This window comes from Ovis canadensis, chromosome 1, assembly GCF_042477335.2.
Source record: "Ovis canadensis isolate MfBH-ARS-UI-01 breed Bighorn chromosome 1, ARS-UI_OviCan_v2, whole genome shotgun sequence".
Classification (NCBI taxonomy): domain Eukaryota; kingdom Metazoa; phylum Chordata; class Mammalia; order Artiodactyla; family Bovidae; genus Ovis; species Ovis canadensis.
In genome coordinates this window covers 273,625,408-273,638,476 of record NC_091245.1, presented here as the reverse complement: position 1 = coordinate 273,638,476, position 13,069 = coordinate 273,625,408, and the positions used below count along the sequence as shown (strand labels likewise).

The window sequence follows — 13,069 nt, the reverse complement described above, 5'->3', positions numbered from 1 at the left end:
ATTCCATCACCTCCACTAGCTTTGTTCGTAGTTATGCTTCCTAAGGCCCACTTGACTTCACATTCCAGGATGTCTGGCTCTAGATTAGTGATCACACCATCATAATTATCTGGGTCGTGAAGATCTTTTTTGTACAGTTCTTCTGTGTATTTTCGCCACCTCTTCTTAATATCTTCTGCTTCTGTTAGGTCCATACCATTTCTGTCCTTTATTGTACCCATTTTTGCATGAAATTTTCCCTTGGTATCTCTAATTTTCTTAAAGAGATCTCTAGTCTTTCCCATTCTGTTGTTTTCCTCTATTTCTTTGCATTGATCACTGAGGAAGGCTTTCTTTTTTTAAAATTTATTTTAATTGAAGGCTAATTACTTTACAATATTGTGGTGGTTTTGCCATACATTTACATGAATCAGCCATGGGTGTACATGTGTTCCCCATCCTGACCCCCCCTGCCACCTCCTTCCCCACCCCATCCCTCAGGAAGGCTTTCTTATCTCTCCTTGCTATTCATTGGAACACTGCATTCAAATAAGTATACCTTTTCTTTTCTCCTTTGCCTTTAGCTTCTCTTCTTTTCTCAGCTATTTGTAAGGCCTCCTCAGACAACCATCTTGCCTTTTGGCATTTCTTTTTCTTAGGGATGGTCTTGATGTCTGCCTCCTGTACACTGTCATGAACCTCCTTCCATAGTTCTTCAGATCTAATCCCTTGAATCTATTTGTCACTTCCAGTGTATAATCATAGGGATTTGATTTAGGTCATATCTGAATGGTCTAGTGGTTTTCCCTACTTTCTTCAATTTAAGTCTGAATTTGGCAATAAGGTGTTCATGAACTGAGCCACAGTCAGCTCATCCTCTGTTACCCCCTTTTCTTCCAGTTCTCAATCTTTCTTAGCATCAAGGTCTTTTCCAATGAGTCAGCTCTTCGCTTCAGGTGGCCAAAGGATTGGAACTTCAGCATCAGTCCTTCCAATGAATATTCAGCATTGATTTCCTGGAGGATTGACTGGTTTTATCTCCTTACAGTTCAAGGGACTCTCAAGAGTCTTCTCCAGCCCCACAGTTCGAAAGCATCGACTCTTCAGCACTCAGCCTTCTTTACGGTCCAACTCTCACATCTGTACTTGACTACTAGAAAAACCATAGCTCTGACTCTACAGACCTATTTCTCAAACAAAGTGAATAAGAAAGCTCACTGGAAAGCCAGTAGTTGTGAGAACTAAGAGGCACCTAGAATGACTTGGCCTTTGGTGAGTGCTCAGAAGTGTCTTCCACCATCAGTATCACCTGGACTCTGGTCATCTCTCCCGACTCCCAACCCCCCACCCCCGACCCCATGACAGACTCAACCCCTCTGCCCACTTTGGGCCTCCCTGCCCTTCCCTTCGGGTGCACCCTGTGTCTGCCATGCTCCTGAATCTCTGAAGGCTGCTCCTCCCCATCCTGACATTAAAGTCCTATTCATTCTCTAAGTTTTTCTCCAATGCCCAAGGCCCTTCCCAGCTCCTCGAATGGACCTAGTTTTTCCTTTTTGGACTCTCCTCCACCGCTTGTTAAGGCCTCACTTAACGCTCATCACATTCTTCCTGGCACCATGAACAACCCATGGTTGTTCATGGGTTTTGAGTATGAATATTATTATCTTTTTTTTTTTTTACTATTTCCTCCCTCCATCCCCATCCATGTGGCCTCCCAGCAGTGGAATGCAGATTCCTTGAGATCAAAGACAGTCTTCTCCTCCCGTATCATCTGAGACACCATCACCCAGCCTCCTGCAGAGCAAGTTGCCAGCACATGTGTGCAAGGTGGAGAGAACTGAGTATCAGAGCCTAACTGACCAAAATTCTGGTGGGCGTTGGTGAAGAAACTCATTAAATGTATATTTTGACCAACCACAGTGCTAGGAGGTCACGGATCATTTCTTCAGATGTTGAAAACAAAGCAAAGTGCTGTGCCAAAGGGCTAGTTAAGAGAGCGTCCCCAGGATATTGGACTTTAGACAAGTTAATACCCACAGTTACAAAAGGTAGGTTTAACTATCCATACCCTTGTGCGGACTCTGAAACACCATGTACAGGCATCCACTACTCCCAGTCGGAATGATACGCATTTGACTGTAACCACAGAGAAGTGGCTCTTCTCAATTTTAGTCCTATAATATTTCATCTTTAAAATGGGCAAATCTTAGGAAATTCTCTTCATCCTAAAATCCAAAACACATTGTGAGCCAAATACCCTCATTGCCACAGGTATGCTAACACAGACCGTATCTAAACATAGCATTTGAGGGAGCCTGAAATGATGTGAATTCCCTGTCTCCTGGATGGGTCTCGCCATGGATTAAATCACCCTTTCCTCTCTACTAAGACTGCAGTAAATTCTTTCTCTCCTTCCTTTCTATTATTCTCTTCCCCAGGATCAAACTTTCAGCCCACACAGAGCACTGCTGGCTCCATATTTATTTTTTCTGCTTTATTTCAATTTTCTTCTTTCCAAAATACACTGTGCGTGTTTCCTATTTCCGCTGCGTGGGTTCACCCAACTGCTGCAACAGCTACTGGTGGCCGGCTTCTTCTCCTTCATACAAATACGTTTTGCTCTTTAATAGCCCCCGTTAAGTAATTCCAACAGCCAGTCTATCACTTTGCAGATGTCATTAAGGGAGAAAATGCTCTAGTCAGGAGTTTTCAGATGAATGTATTTTCAAAACCCTTCAGGCACAGGGTTCTGTCCTCTATGTTTGCAGGATGAGGTGGATGTAAATCATGGTTCAACTGAAGATGTAATTATAGCAGAAATCATCCCTTCATGTCAATGCGTGTTGATTCAAAAGCATTGCCCGAGGAATGATTTAGACTCAGCTCTGGGAGCACAGAGACAGAATAAGGTAAAATCTCCACTGATGTTGAGCTTACCGCCTGGTAGGGGAGAGAGAATAGATCAGATAGACAGACCATTGTAAAGTGGGGTGACGTGGGATCAGTCAGCTACCTTCTAGATGAAGAAAACTTATAACCTCACTTATGCGCAGTTAAATCATAGCCCTAATGAGCAACAGGAAAGGAGAAAGAGATCTTGAGAGGCAGAATTAATATTGTTAATTATATTTCTTTTAATTATAATTGTCATTATAATTCTTTAAAAGGAATTATAAAACATGGTGTGAGTAAAACTAGATTCAGGGAGAGCCTAATTGATTTCCAGGGTCAGACATGAAGCATATTTTAAAACATACTTTTAATTCTGAAGCAGAAACAAGATTCTGCACCTGTGGGTCTGTGTACATTTAGTTTGTGGTTTCTAAAAATAGATGAAAACTCATATAAGTAAATGATTTCATCAGACTACTTCTTTGAAGCTTACCTTTATTTTTCTTTTCCATCTACTTTTAATTCATCTTAATTTGTGCGAGGGTGTGTGGATGTATCTCTGCAAACTCATTCTAATCCTTCTGGGAATGAAATGCACATAAAGAAACAAGGGGCTTCCCTGGTGGCTCAGGGGTGAAGAATCTGCCTGCAGTGTAGGAGACCAGGGTTCGATCCCGGGTCAGGAAGATCCCCTGGAGGAGGGAATGGCAACCCATTCTAGTATTCTTTGGAGAATTCCATGGACAGAAGAGCCTACAGTCCATGGGGTCACAAAGAGTTGGACACGACTGAGCGACTAACACTTCAAAGATACAAAGAAACAAAAGGAAATCCATTTTTTTTGTGGCTGACTCCTTGAGGCCACTTTCAAATCCCAAAGGCTGGCCAGTTACCTGCATGTCCCCAAAGTACAACTCACAGTCAAGTGGAGTATTAAAGTCATAACATGTTTTTTTCTTGGAGCACGTGGAACCTCTCCACCCCACACCAATTAGAATCTGCAGAAGCGTCCTTGATGGGGTCATGCGAAATATTAGTCAGAGGACTGAATAGGAGTTGCAAGGAGGTGGCAGGCGGTGTTGTAGTCCAGAATGGTTAAACATCTTGGGATTCAAAGTTAAAGGATGTCTTTGCTGCCAGATCTCTTAGACTGTTTATTATGGCAATGATAACTGGGACCTTCCAAGAGGGAACTTTATAGACTATGATGAATTTCCCAAGCTTATCAAAAAGAAAAGTGAAAGTGAAAGTCACTCAGTCGTGTCTTACTCTTTGCAGCCCCATGAACTATACGGTCCATGGAATTCTCTAGGCCAGAATCCTGGAGTGGGTAGCCTCTCCCTTATCAGAGTATCTGCTTAGTCGCTCAGTTGTGCCCATCTCTTTGTGACCCCATGGACTGTAACCTGCCAGGCTCCTCTGTCCATGGGTTTCTCTAGACAAGAATACTGGAGCGGGTTGCCATGCCCTCCTCCAGCGGATCTTCCCAACCCAGGGATCAAGCCCAAGTCTCCCACATTGCAGGTGGATTCTTTACTGACTGGGCTACCAGGGAAGCCCAATCAGAGTATTTCCTACAGGGCAAGGAGCACACAAAACTCTCCCCAGGACCCTTTGCTGACCAGTAGAGCTCACCAGGAGAGCTGCTGCCTTACTTGTGTTGATTGTGTTTTGGGATACTCCCTCCAGCCTTCTGGCTAGGGAATGTCTCCTCTCCCTAGACTCCTAAGACAAGAAATAGACAGCCAGCTTCTGAGGGATCTTTCTCAAGTTTCCAAGAGACTAAGTCACAAAGGCATCGGAGAGGAGCCTTCACTCCCTTAATCTCCCCAAGGCAGCAGGAGTCAGGGCAACTGTGAGTTCAAGAGCTGAACGCTGAGTGTCTCTCGGTCAGATCGCCATGCCATCCATGTCAGCAAGAACTGAGTCACACGGCATGGTACCGCCTCCTCTGTTAAAGAGGGATGCTAAGACTAATGTCGCTATGGCAGCACTGTTCAGAGGGCAATTTTTAAACACTTAATCTAATTATAGATTTGAAATTTACTAAGATCATGGCATCTGGTCCCATCACTCCATGGGAAATGGATGGGGAAACAGTGGAAACAGTGTCAGACTTCATTTTGGGGGGCTCCAGAATCACTGCAGATGGTGACTGCAGCCATGAAATTAAAAGACGCTTCCTCCTTGGAAGAAAAGTTATGACCAACCTAGATAGCATATTCAAAAGCAGAGACATGACTTTGCCGACTAAGGTCTGTCTAGGCAAGGCTATGGTTTTTCCAGTGGTCATGTATGGATGTGAGAGTTGGACTGTGAAGAAGGCTGAGTGCTGAAGAATTGATGCTATTGAACTGCGGTGTTGGAGAAGACTCTTGAGAGTCCCTTGGACTGCAAGGAGATCCAACCAGTCCATTCTGAAGGAGATCTACCCTGGGTGTTCTTTGGAAGGAATGATGCTAAAGCTGAAACTCCAGTACTTTGGCCACCTCATGTGAAGAGTTGACTCATTGGAAAAGACTTTGATGCTGGGAGGGATTGGGGGCAGTAGGAGAAGGGGACGACAGGAAGAGATGGCTGGATGGCATCACTGACTCGATGGAGGTGAGTCTGAGTGAACTCCAGGAGTTGAGGCCTGGCGTGCTGTGATTGATGGGGTCGCAAAGAGTCGGACACGACTGAGTGACTGAACTGGACTGAACTGAACTGAAGCAAGGCAAAATTTTGAAAGTAAAGCCCCATTGTATTGTGACATTGTTGGCACTTGAATAGTCCCTCTATATCTCACCGTCAGTTTCATTATTAAGTGTTAGTTGCTCAGTCATGTCTGACTCTTTGTGACCCCCATGGACTGTAGCCTGCCAGGATTCTCTCTCCATGGAATTCTCCAGGCAAAAATACTGGAGTATGTTCCCTTCTCCAGGGGATCTTCTCAACCCAAGGACTGAATCTGGGTCTCCCACATTGCAGGCAGATTCTTAACCATCTGAGCCACCATGGCTAAATACACATACACACACACACACACACACACACACACACACTGCCTTTGTCAATTGCAAATATATGTCTGCAAGTGATGTAGCTCATTTTTTATTTATACATAGATTCCTTCCATTTGTTCCATTCCTTTGGACTTTTGAAAATAGGAAGAAGACATTTCTTAGTTGTTAGACGACTCTTGATGAAGGAGCCAGGGGCTCCTGTGCTCATATATTTTCTTTAACTTGTTGCAAGTATTTGGGGATGAAGTTGGTAGGAAGAGTAGAGATGAAGTCAAATTTCATGGTATTTCAAAGCTAATGATAAGCTTCTCAAATATATTCTTAAAAGGTAGACAAAGAATAACTCGGGAAGTAAGAAAGCCAAATTCATTTAGGGAGCCAACCTTGCATTCTTTGGCAAAGGATACAAGGATGAACAAGATACAAATCTGCAAATATTTTAAGACGGAAACATTACTGAGTAAGAGCATTATTTGACCTGGCAGGCATGGGTTTAGCCAGCATTCACACTGAGAAATGACACTGATAACTGCTCTTGGAACTGAACACAGCATTCATAGAAATAGAAGAGGCTGTCCCTGGCCAGACACATAGATATTTTGCTAGGCAAAGCCTCAAGCCTGTTCGAAGTGTTTTATTGATGCCTTTCAGAGGATGCATGGTTGGATCGCGTCACCGATTCAATGGACACAAACAGGGCAAACTCCAGGAGATAGTGAGAGAGGTGAGGACTGGCATGCTGCAGTCCATGGGGTCACAAAGAGCCGGACACGACTGAACGACGCACACTAAAGAAATGCGAGCTTCAGGGCTCCTCCCTTGCACCAGCTCTCTCCAAGGCTTGTGCCTAATTTTATAGTCATAATCTCGCATTCCTTTTTCTTAAAGAGGGCCCTCAAAATTGCATAATCTTGAAGATCCATAAAGTCTTGATCAGCCTCTGGTCCTGGCAGAGTTTTCTCAACTCACAAGAAGTTCTTAGTTATCAGCCCCACAACAGGGTAATTTCTACTGAAACAGGTTGTGGATTGAAACCCAAAGCCAGCTATCTGGACCCTCCGAACACCCCCACTCAGCTGCATTGTAAGCAAAATTGCCCACATCACTGCCTGCATTGACTCAACCAGCATTTTGCAGGGAGGGCAGATTCTCAGCCTCCCCCCACTTTAAAAAAAAAAAACAAACAAACAAAAACAACAAAACATCATTTGGCCATGCTGCAGGGCATGTAGGATCTTAGTTCCCCAATCAGGGATCGAACCCAGGCCCCCTGCATTGGAAGGATGAAATCTCAACCACTGGGCCACCAGGGACGTCCCCCAGGTTCCCTTATCTTGTTTTGTCTTTCACCAGGAATGAGTATGTGCTCGCTTTTCTCCTTTCATCTTAACAAAGTCACATTTAGCAAATAAAGCTTCTTTCCCAGGACATTTGCTTCTAGATTCTAAGTTATTTTTCTCTTCTCTCAATTCTCCACTCCAGGTGGCAAAGCAGGCTGCCCTTTGCTCCTTTAGCTGTGGGAGGGCCTGTCACTTCTGGAGCTACTGCTTCTGGCCACCATAGGCTTTCCCTGGTTGGTAAAACTGACAGCAGGAAGCCACCTCTGTGGCAGCAAAGAGCAAGGTGTCTGGGCTCAAATCTGCCCCCTTCCACAGTGCTGCCTCCTCCTTGAGGCGCACAGAGCAAGCTCCCTTCCCGCTTGTATCACTCCACGCCTCTCCTGCCTCTTCCCTCTCTGTATCCAGCCCCCAGCCACTCCCAAGGCACCCCAGCCCCACTCCCAAGATGTTTGCATCCCAGGAAGGTGAAGGGCAGGAGAGAGGAGAATGAAGACTTCTCCCTGATATGCATCTCATGTATCCATTAATAAGCAACACACTCTGCTTCGCAAGCGTATAAGCTAACCTTAACCCTGGCGATTTGAGGAGAATTCTTTTTACTAGAAAGAAGAGCGGAAACAGCAGGATTGACGCAGTACCTGATCGACTCTGGCGTGAAGTGCTTCACAGGTTGCAGGGGAGAAGACGGGACGCTGAATTCCTTACAGAGTGAAGGCTGAAGGAAATGATCAGGGAGGCTTATATGCCTTAAGCAAGTGTCCCCAGGGGCTGGTCGTCAGCGACTCTAGCAAGCTCATGCCTCATTCTTTGGCCTTTTGTGCCGCCTCTAAGGTTCTGATGCGTCCACCCGGCAAACACACTCGACAAACAACCCTGAAGCAGAGCCAGGAAGTACAGTCAGTGGCTGCCCCGTGTCTCCGAGAGATGAGAGGGGGATGTGGCAGGAAAGGAGGCTTCAGAGTCTTAACATTTGGTGACAAAGTCTGAAAAAGTTTGCCTCTCGTCTCTCGGCTGCCTCAAGCCACACAGCAGTGGTTTTTCTTGTACCAAGCATGTTGCCATTCAGGTATATAATTACACACATCCCCAAACAAGAAAGTTCAATCCCTTTAAGATTTCCTCCATGCAAGGGCAGAGAGAGAGTGGAAGGAGCCAACAGCCCTGCTTTTGTTGGCTGATCTGGACGGTGGGCGTGGGAAGCCTGGGGTCTTGCTCTGTCTCTTTCCCCCTCAAACACCGGCTGTCTGCACTGGCTCTACGTGTCAGGAGAGGAAATAGGGGGAAAGAGCATTTTCTGGAAAATGACCACAACGGTTGACTGGGGGAAGGAGGGATGAGAGGGCGGGAGGACTTTTTAAAGTTATGTTTTCCTTAAGCCACCAGAATCACGAAATCCAGCTAAGTTTACTTCTAGGAAACCCTCAAATGACTTGGGCATTTATTTAACTCAGTGAGGACCTGTCAGCCCCATTATTTCATTAGTATTTCGGAGACACAACTACCGGGGATTTGGTGAAACTCTTCTGCCTTCTAGACTTTTAAAAAGACTTGTCGTATGACCTCTGGGTCACCCCCTGCCTGGCCATTTATTATATTTGTCACTAGGGAAGGAGGAAAACTGCTACCGAATAAAGCCCAGGGCAAGAACAGCACCAGGGGAGCTGTGTGCAAGGTAAGCGCTTAGTTGTTCACCCGGAAATCTGCTAAATTTTCATAAAATGATGGCATCTGAATACGCATGGTGATTGCATTTGACTCTTCTCTTTTGATTTTTAGGGCAATTTTGTGAAAGAATTGATCACCTAAGGCTGTTGCCAATTGTTCCATATTTGCTTAAACATTTATGAGAGAGGGTAGAATGGAGTAGGATCTAGGATTAACTGTGTGTGTGTCAGTGTGCTTTTGAGGTCTCAAAAAAAAGAACTTCAAGAATCACTTGTCACTTTTTTTTCAAAATCTTTCCTATAGGTTAAAAAAAAAGATTCATATATTTTCTGATAAGAAGAAATCAATCTGAAGGTTTGAATTGAGTGGGACAAATTTTGGTCCTTGGTTTTGCTGAGTGGAACATTGCATTTGTTGTAAGCTTCCTACCCTGTTACTTAAAGAACTCGTGAGGTCAAGAGACATCTATTGAACAACACGTCCTTATTTCCTTTGGGCAACTAAATGCGGAAGTGGAGAGAGGAGATAAAAAACCAGATTCACAGGAACAATATGGAAATTTCACCCAGTATAACACTGATTCGCTGAGAACAGTCTAGACGCCCATGAAATTACACACAGATTATAAAACGCATTAGCCATGGGTTGTGAACCAGGTTCCTAATGTTTCCATAGTCGGAACTGTTTACATTCCTCATACCTACCATGGAAAACTTACACAACTCTTTTCTCGTAAGGATAGGTAACAGATTTTAAAATATTCTGGCGAGGTTTCCCCTTACACCAACTTAAACTGATTTCTCCACCGACAAAGGAAAATAACTACCAAAGAACGACGCAAAAAAATAAAAACAAAAACACACACACACACTATATAATCACTGAAAATCCATAACAAACTTGTTCTTACAGACACTAGGAGGGGAAAAAAAAAAAAAACCTTGCAAAGAGAGTAAGCCTTCTCCCTCCATCTAGAGCGCTTCTACCCACAGCATACAAGATAACATCTGGATATTGTTTTACAGGCATGAATAAAGCTTTTTTTTTTTTTTTAGCCCCATCATTAAGTAAAAACCCGTTTTCCACAGGCAAACAGCACTTGTAAATTCCCTCAGATAAGTTTGGACATCTTGAATGGTTTCAGTCAGTTTCAACAGTCATACTTTTTTCATTACCTTTCGAAGGGAAGTTTTTTTTTTTTTTTTTTTCAGAAATTCCTTCAGGGTGTAGCACGCTCCAGTACTGACCGACAAGCCTGCACCTCTTACCTGCAAGGACGGGTGAACGCAGACGCCTGGCTAGATGTGGAGTTAGGACAAGGCCAGGGAAGGGGCCGTCCACGCCGGCTGCCTGGGGAAGGCTGGGTCCTGAGGTGTGCTCCAAATGAAGAAAGCTCTCTTTGCTCTTCACTGTCAGTCAAAAACAAGTTGGTGCAAGTTGGAGTAGGATTTACCTGAAGGAGCTGAGGAGAGAGAGAGGGAGACTGGGGGAGATTGGGCGAAGGGAGGGAGGGACGGGCAAGGAGGGAGGGAGGGGGGAAGGAGAGAAAAGTGAGAGAGAGAGAGAGAGAGAGAGAGAGAGGGGAATCTGAGAAAGGAGGCCATGATGTCAGCAGTGTGTCTTAAGGGGATCTACAGACCAGTCAGGTTCTGAGGGCCACCCAGTCCTGCATCCTCCAGACACCTGCGTGAAAGAAAGCCAATGCCCTTTTAAAGGAGGCTGGTTAATCTTTAAGAAACTCTGGCCCCTCTTATCAAAGCCTTTGCAAATTTCCCTTTGCGGAGATAAACTATAAATAAACAACACGGTTATCTTTTCTCCCAAGCTCTCCTTCACTCCTGTTCTCCCCGCCTCTTCCCTCTTTCCTTTCCAGGTGAAGAGTAACAAAAATCTTTTCTCCTGGGAAAATTGGAATGAACCCGTATAGACACACGCAAGCATCAAATACATTGCTGCTGTTCAGTCGCTCAGGCGTGTCTGCTTCCTTGAGACCCCATGGACTGCAGCATGCCAGGCATCCCTGTCCCTCACCATCTCCCGGAGCTTGCTCAAGTTCAAGTCTGCTGGTGATGCCGTCCAGCCATCTCATCCTCTGATGCCCTCAGTCTTTATCAGACATACATATATGCAAGTGTGGCAGAGGGACCCTGTGTTTTCAACTCAGCCCCTCTTATGGCCGTATTGATTTCTTCCTATAGCCTTTGTTTTCCTTGATCAAAAAGCATAAAAATGGATAGACACGGGTAAAACCAATTTCTTCCACAGCGTGGAAGTTGGGCTTGAGGTTCGGTGTTGGAAGCGGCCAGCATCGGTCCACAGGGTTTCGCGCTTCTGTGAGAAAGTCAGAACTCCATCCTTGAAGCCAAGGTGTAAGGGGCGATCTCTCAGCCTCTGGCAATGGAGGCAGTGGGCTTCTTCCTGTAATGTATTAGTGTGTCCTTCCTACACCACCGGTTTCTGGTAGTCATCACACCTAGGGAGGCAAGTCCGTGGTTCTTGTCAGTTACCCCCAACCTGTGACTCGAGTGCATGCTAAGTCACTGCAGTCATGTCAGACTCTTTGTGACCCTATGGATTGTAGCCCACCAGGCTTTTCTGCTATGTGGACCCTGGTAAATCCTAAGGGATAAGATTCCCACAGGCACTTTCTCCACTGAGATTCCCTGATGCTGGTCCAGAGGCAACACCAGGTGGAATGCAAGGACTGTCTCTCACCATGGAGACACTGATACACTCACAGACTCCCCTACCCTGGAACCTGGGCAGAGCCCAGGGTACTGCAGCTGCTTCACTTCGGAGATACCAGGGAGTGACTTGATTTGATGGAAAAAAGTGATGCGTTCACTTTTCCTGAGTTTTGGGTTCCAGGCTCCCATGCATCCCCTCTTCTTGACCCTGGGTTCAGCTGTCGCTGTTGGGGGATCTTGAACTCATTGAAGGCAGAAAAGGGTGAGGAGTTATTCTGCTTTGGTGGGGGGAAGGTCTGAGATCTTCCCCTTTCTCCTACTTTTCCCCTTGATTCTGAGCCAAGGCAGAATCATTCCCTGATCGCTTCCCCACTGGAAACAAGCATCTGCCTCCATCCTTCCATCCTCTTCTTTCTCATGAAGCAAAGCTTTCCTCTTCCACCAGAAGAGTATGTGGATCCCCCCCCAAGAAAAGACCCTGGGCTCCAGGGGCTCAGGACTTGAGACAACGAAGAAGCCACATAAGGTCCAGACCTCTTCAAGCTGATGGTCTTCCTCCAGGTGGGTAGAATCAGATAGATCTCCCAGGAGGGTGGATATAAAAGCACCCTATTGAAATAGGTAAACTCAAAGATGGAGAAAAACAAACAAGGGAAAATGCAGCCTTCACGACCTGACCGTATCCACCCTGAGGGTCTGCATGAGCTGCTCCCTCTGTCTGGAGTCATTTCCTTCAGGTCTTCATCCCTGGCTGGACCCCTCATCACAGTCCAGGTTTAGCCCAAATGGTACCATTTCATTCCCTCTCACTTTGTATGTATGCCATTTAGTGCGGTCTAAATTGATAAGTTACATGAATCCTCATGTTTTATCAACTACAAAGTGCTTCACTGCAGAACTCGATCACACCTGTCTGGTTCAGCACAGGTTTCTGGAGGGACACCTGATATATCATAGCCCCTCAGAAAATTAATTCTCAGGTAAACCTATGAAAGATTATAAATGGATGGCATGTTTGCTACAAGTGAACTTTAATTCTTATTATTTTAATGCATATTTCCAGTTCAGCTCTTATTAGTAAATGAATATTTGAATGTTCTTTCTCAGCTCATAGGGCTTCCCTGGTGGCTCAGATAGTAAAGAATTCACCTGCAATGAGAAGACCCGGGTTCCATCCCTGGGTCAGGAAGATCTCCTGAAGAAGGGCATGGTAACCCAGTCCAGTATTCTTGCCTGGAGAATCCCATGGACAGAGGAGCCTGGAGGGCTACAGTCCATGGGGTCGCAAAAGAGTCAGACACAACTGAGAGGCTAACACTAACACTTCTCAGCTTACAAAGCTCTTCAGAAATGTGATTAACTGGACGCTCAGAGCTGAAAGGCAGAATTAGTTGCACCTTAAGGTTGATGAAGCGGAAGCCAGAGAGGTTGAGTGGTTTTCTCAAAGCCTCAGAGCTAGAAAGAGGTGGGCTGAGGCTCAACACAGCTCCTCTCAGGATCC

The 13,069-nt window shown here is 45.4% G+C and overlaps 2 long non-coding RNA genes across 2 annotated transcripts in view; one reads left to right on the top strand and one right to left on the bottom strand.

Annotated features, from left to right (window-relative positions):
• LOC138428229 (uncharacterized) overlaps positions 1-13,069 on the bottom strand; it is a 1,104,918-nt gene that overhangs the window by 1,051,386 nt on the left and 40,463 nt on the right. The gene's annotated exons all lie outside the window — the stretch shown is intronic.
• Positions 1-13,069, top strand: part of LOC138436587 (uncharacterized) — a 44,080-nt gene that overhangs the window by 30,063 nt on the left and 948 nt on the right. The window contains exons 2-5 of the long non-coding RNA XR_011255490.1: positions 8,822-8,888; positions 10,093-10,253; positions 10,755-11,830; positions 12,014-12,129. This is a non-coding gene — a long non-coding RNA (uncharacterized lncRNA). The remainder of the gene's footprint in view (positions 1-8,821; positions 8,889-10,092; positions 10,254-10,754; positions 11,831-12,013; positions 12,130-13,069) is intronic.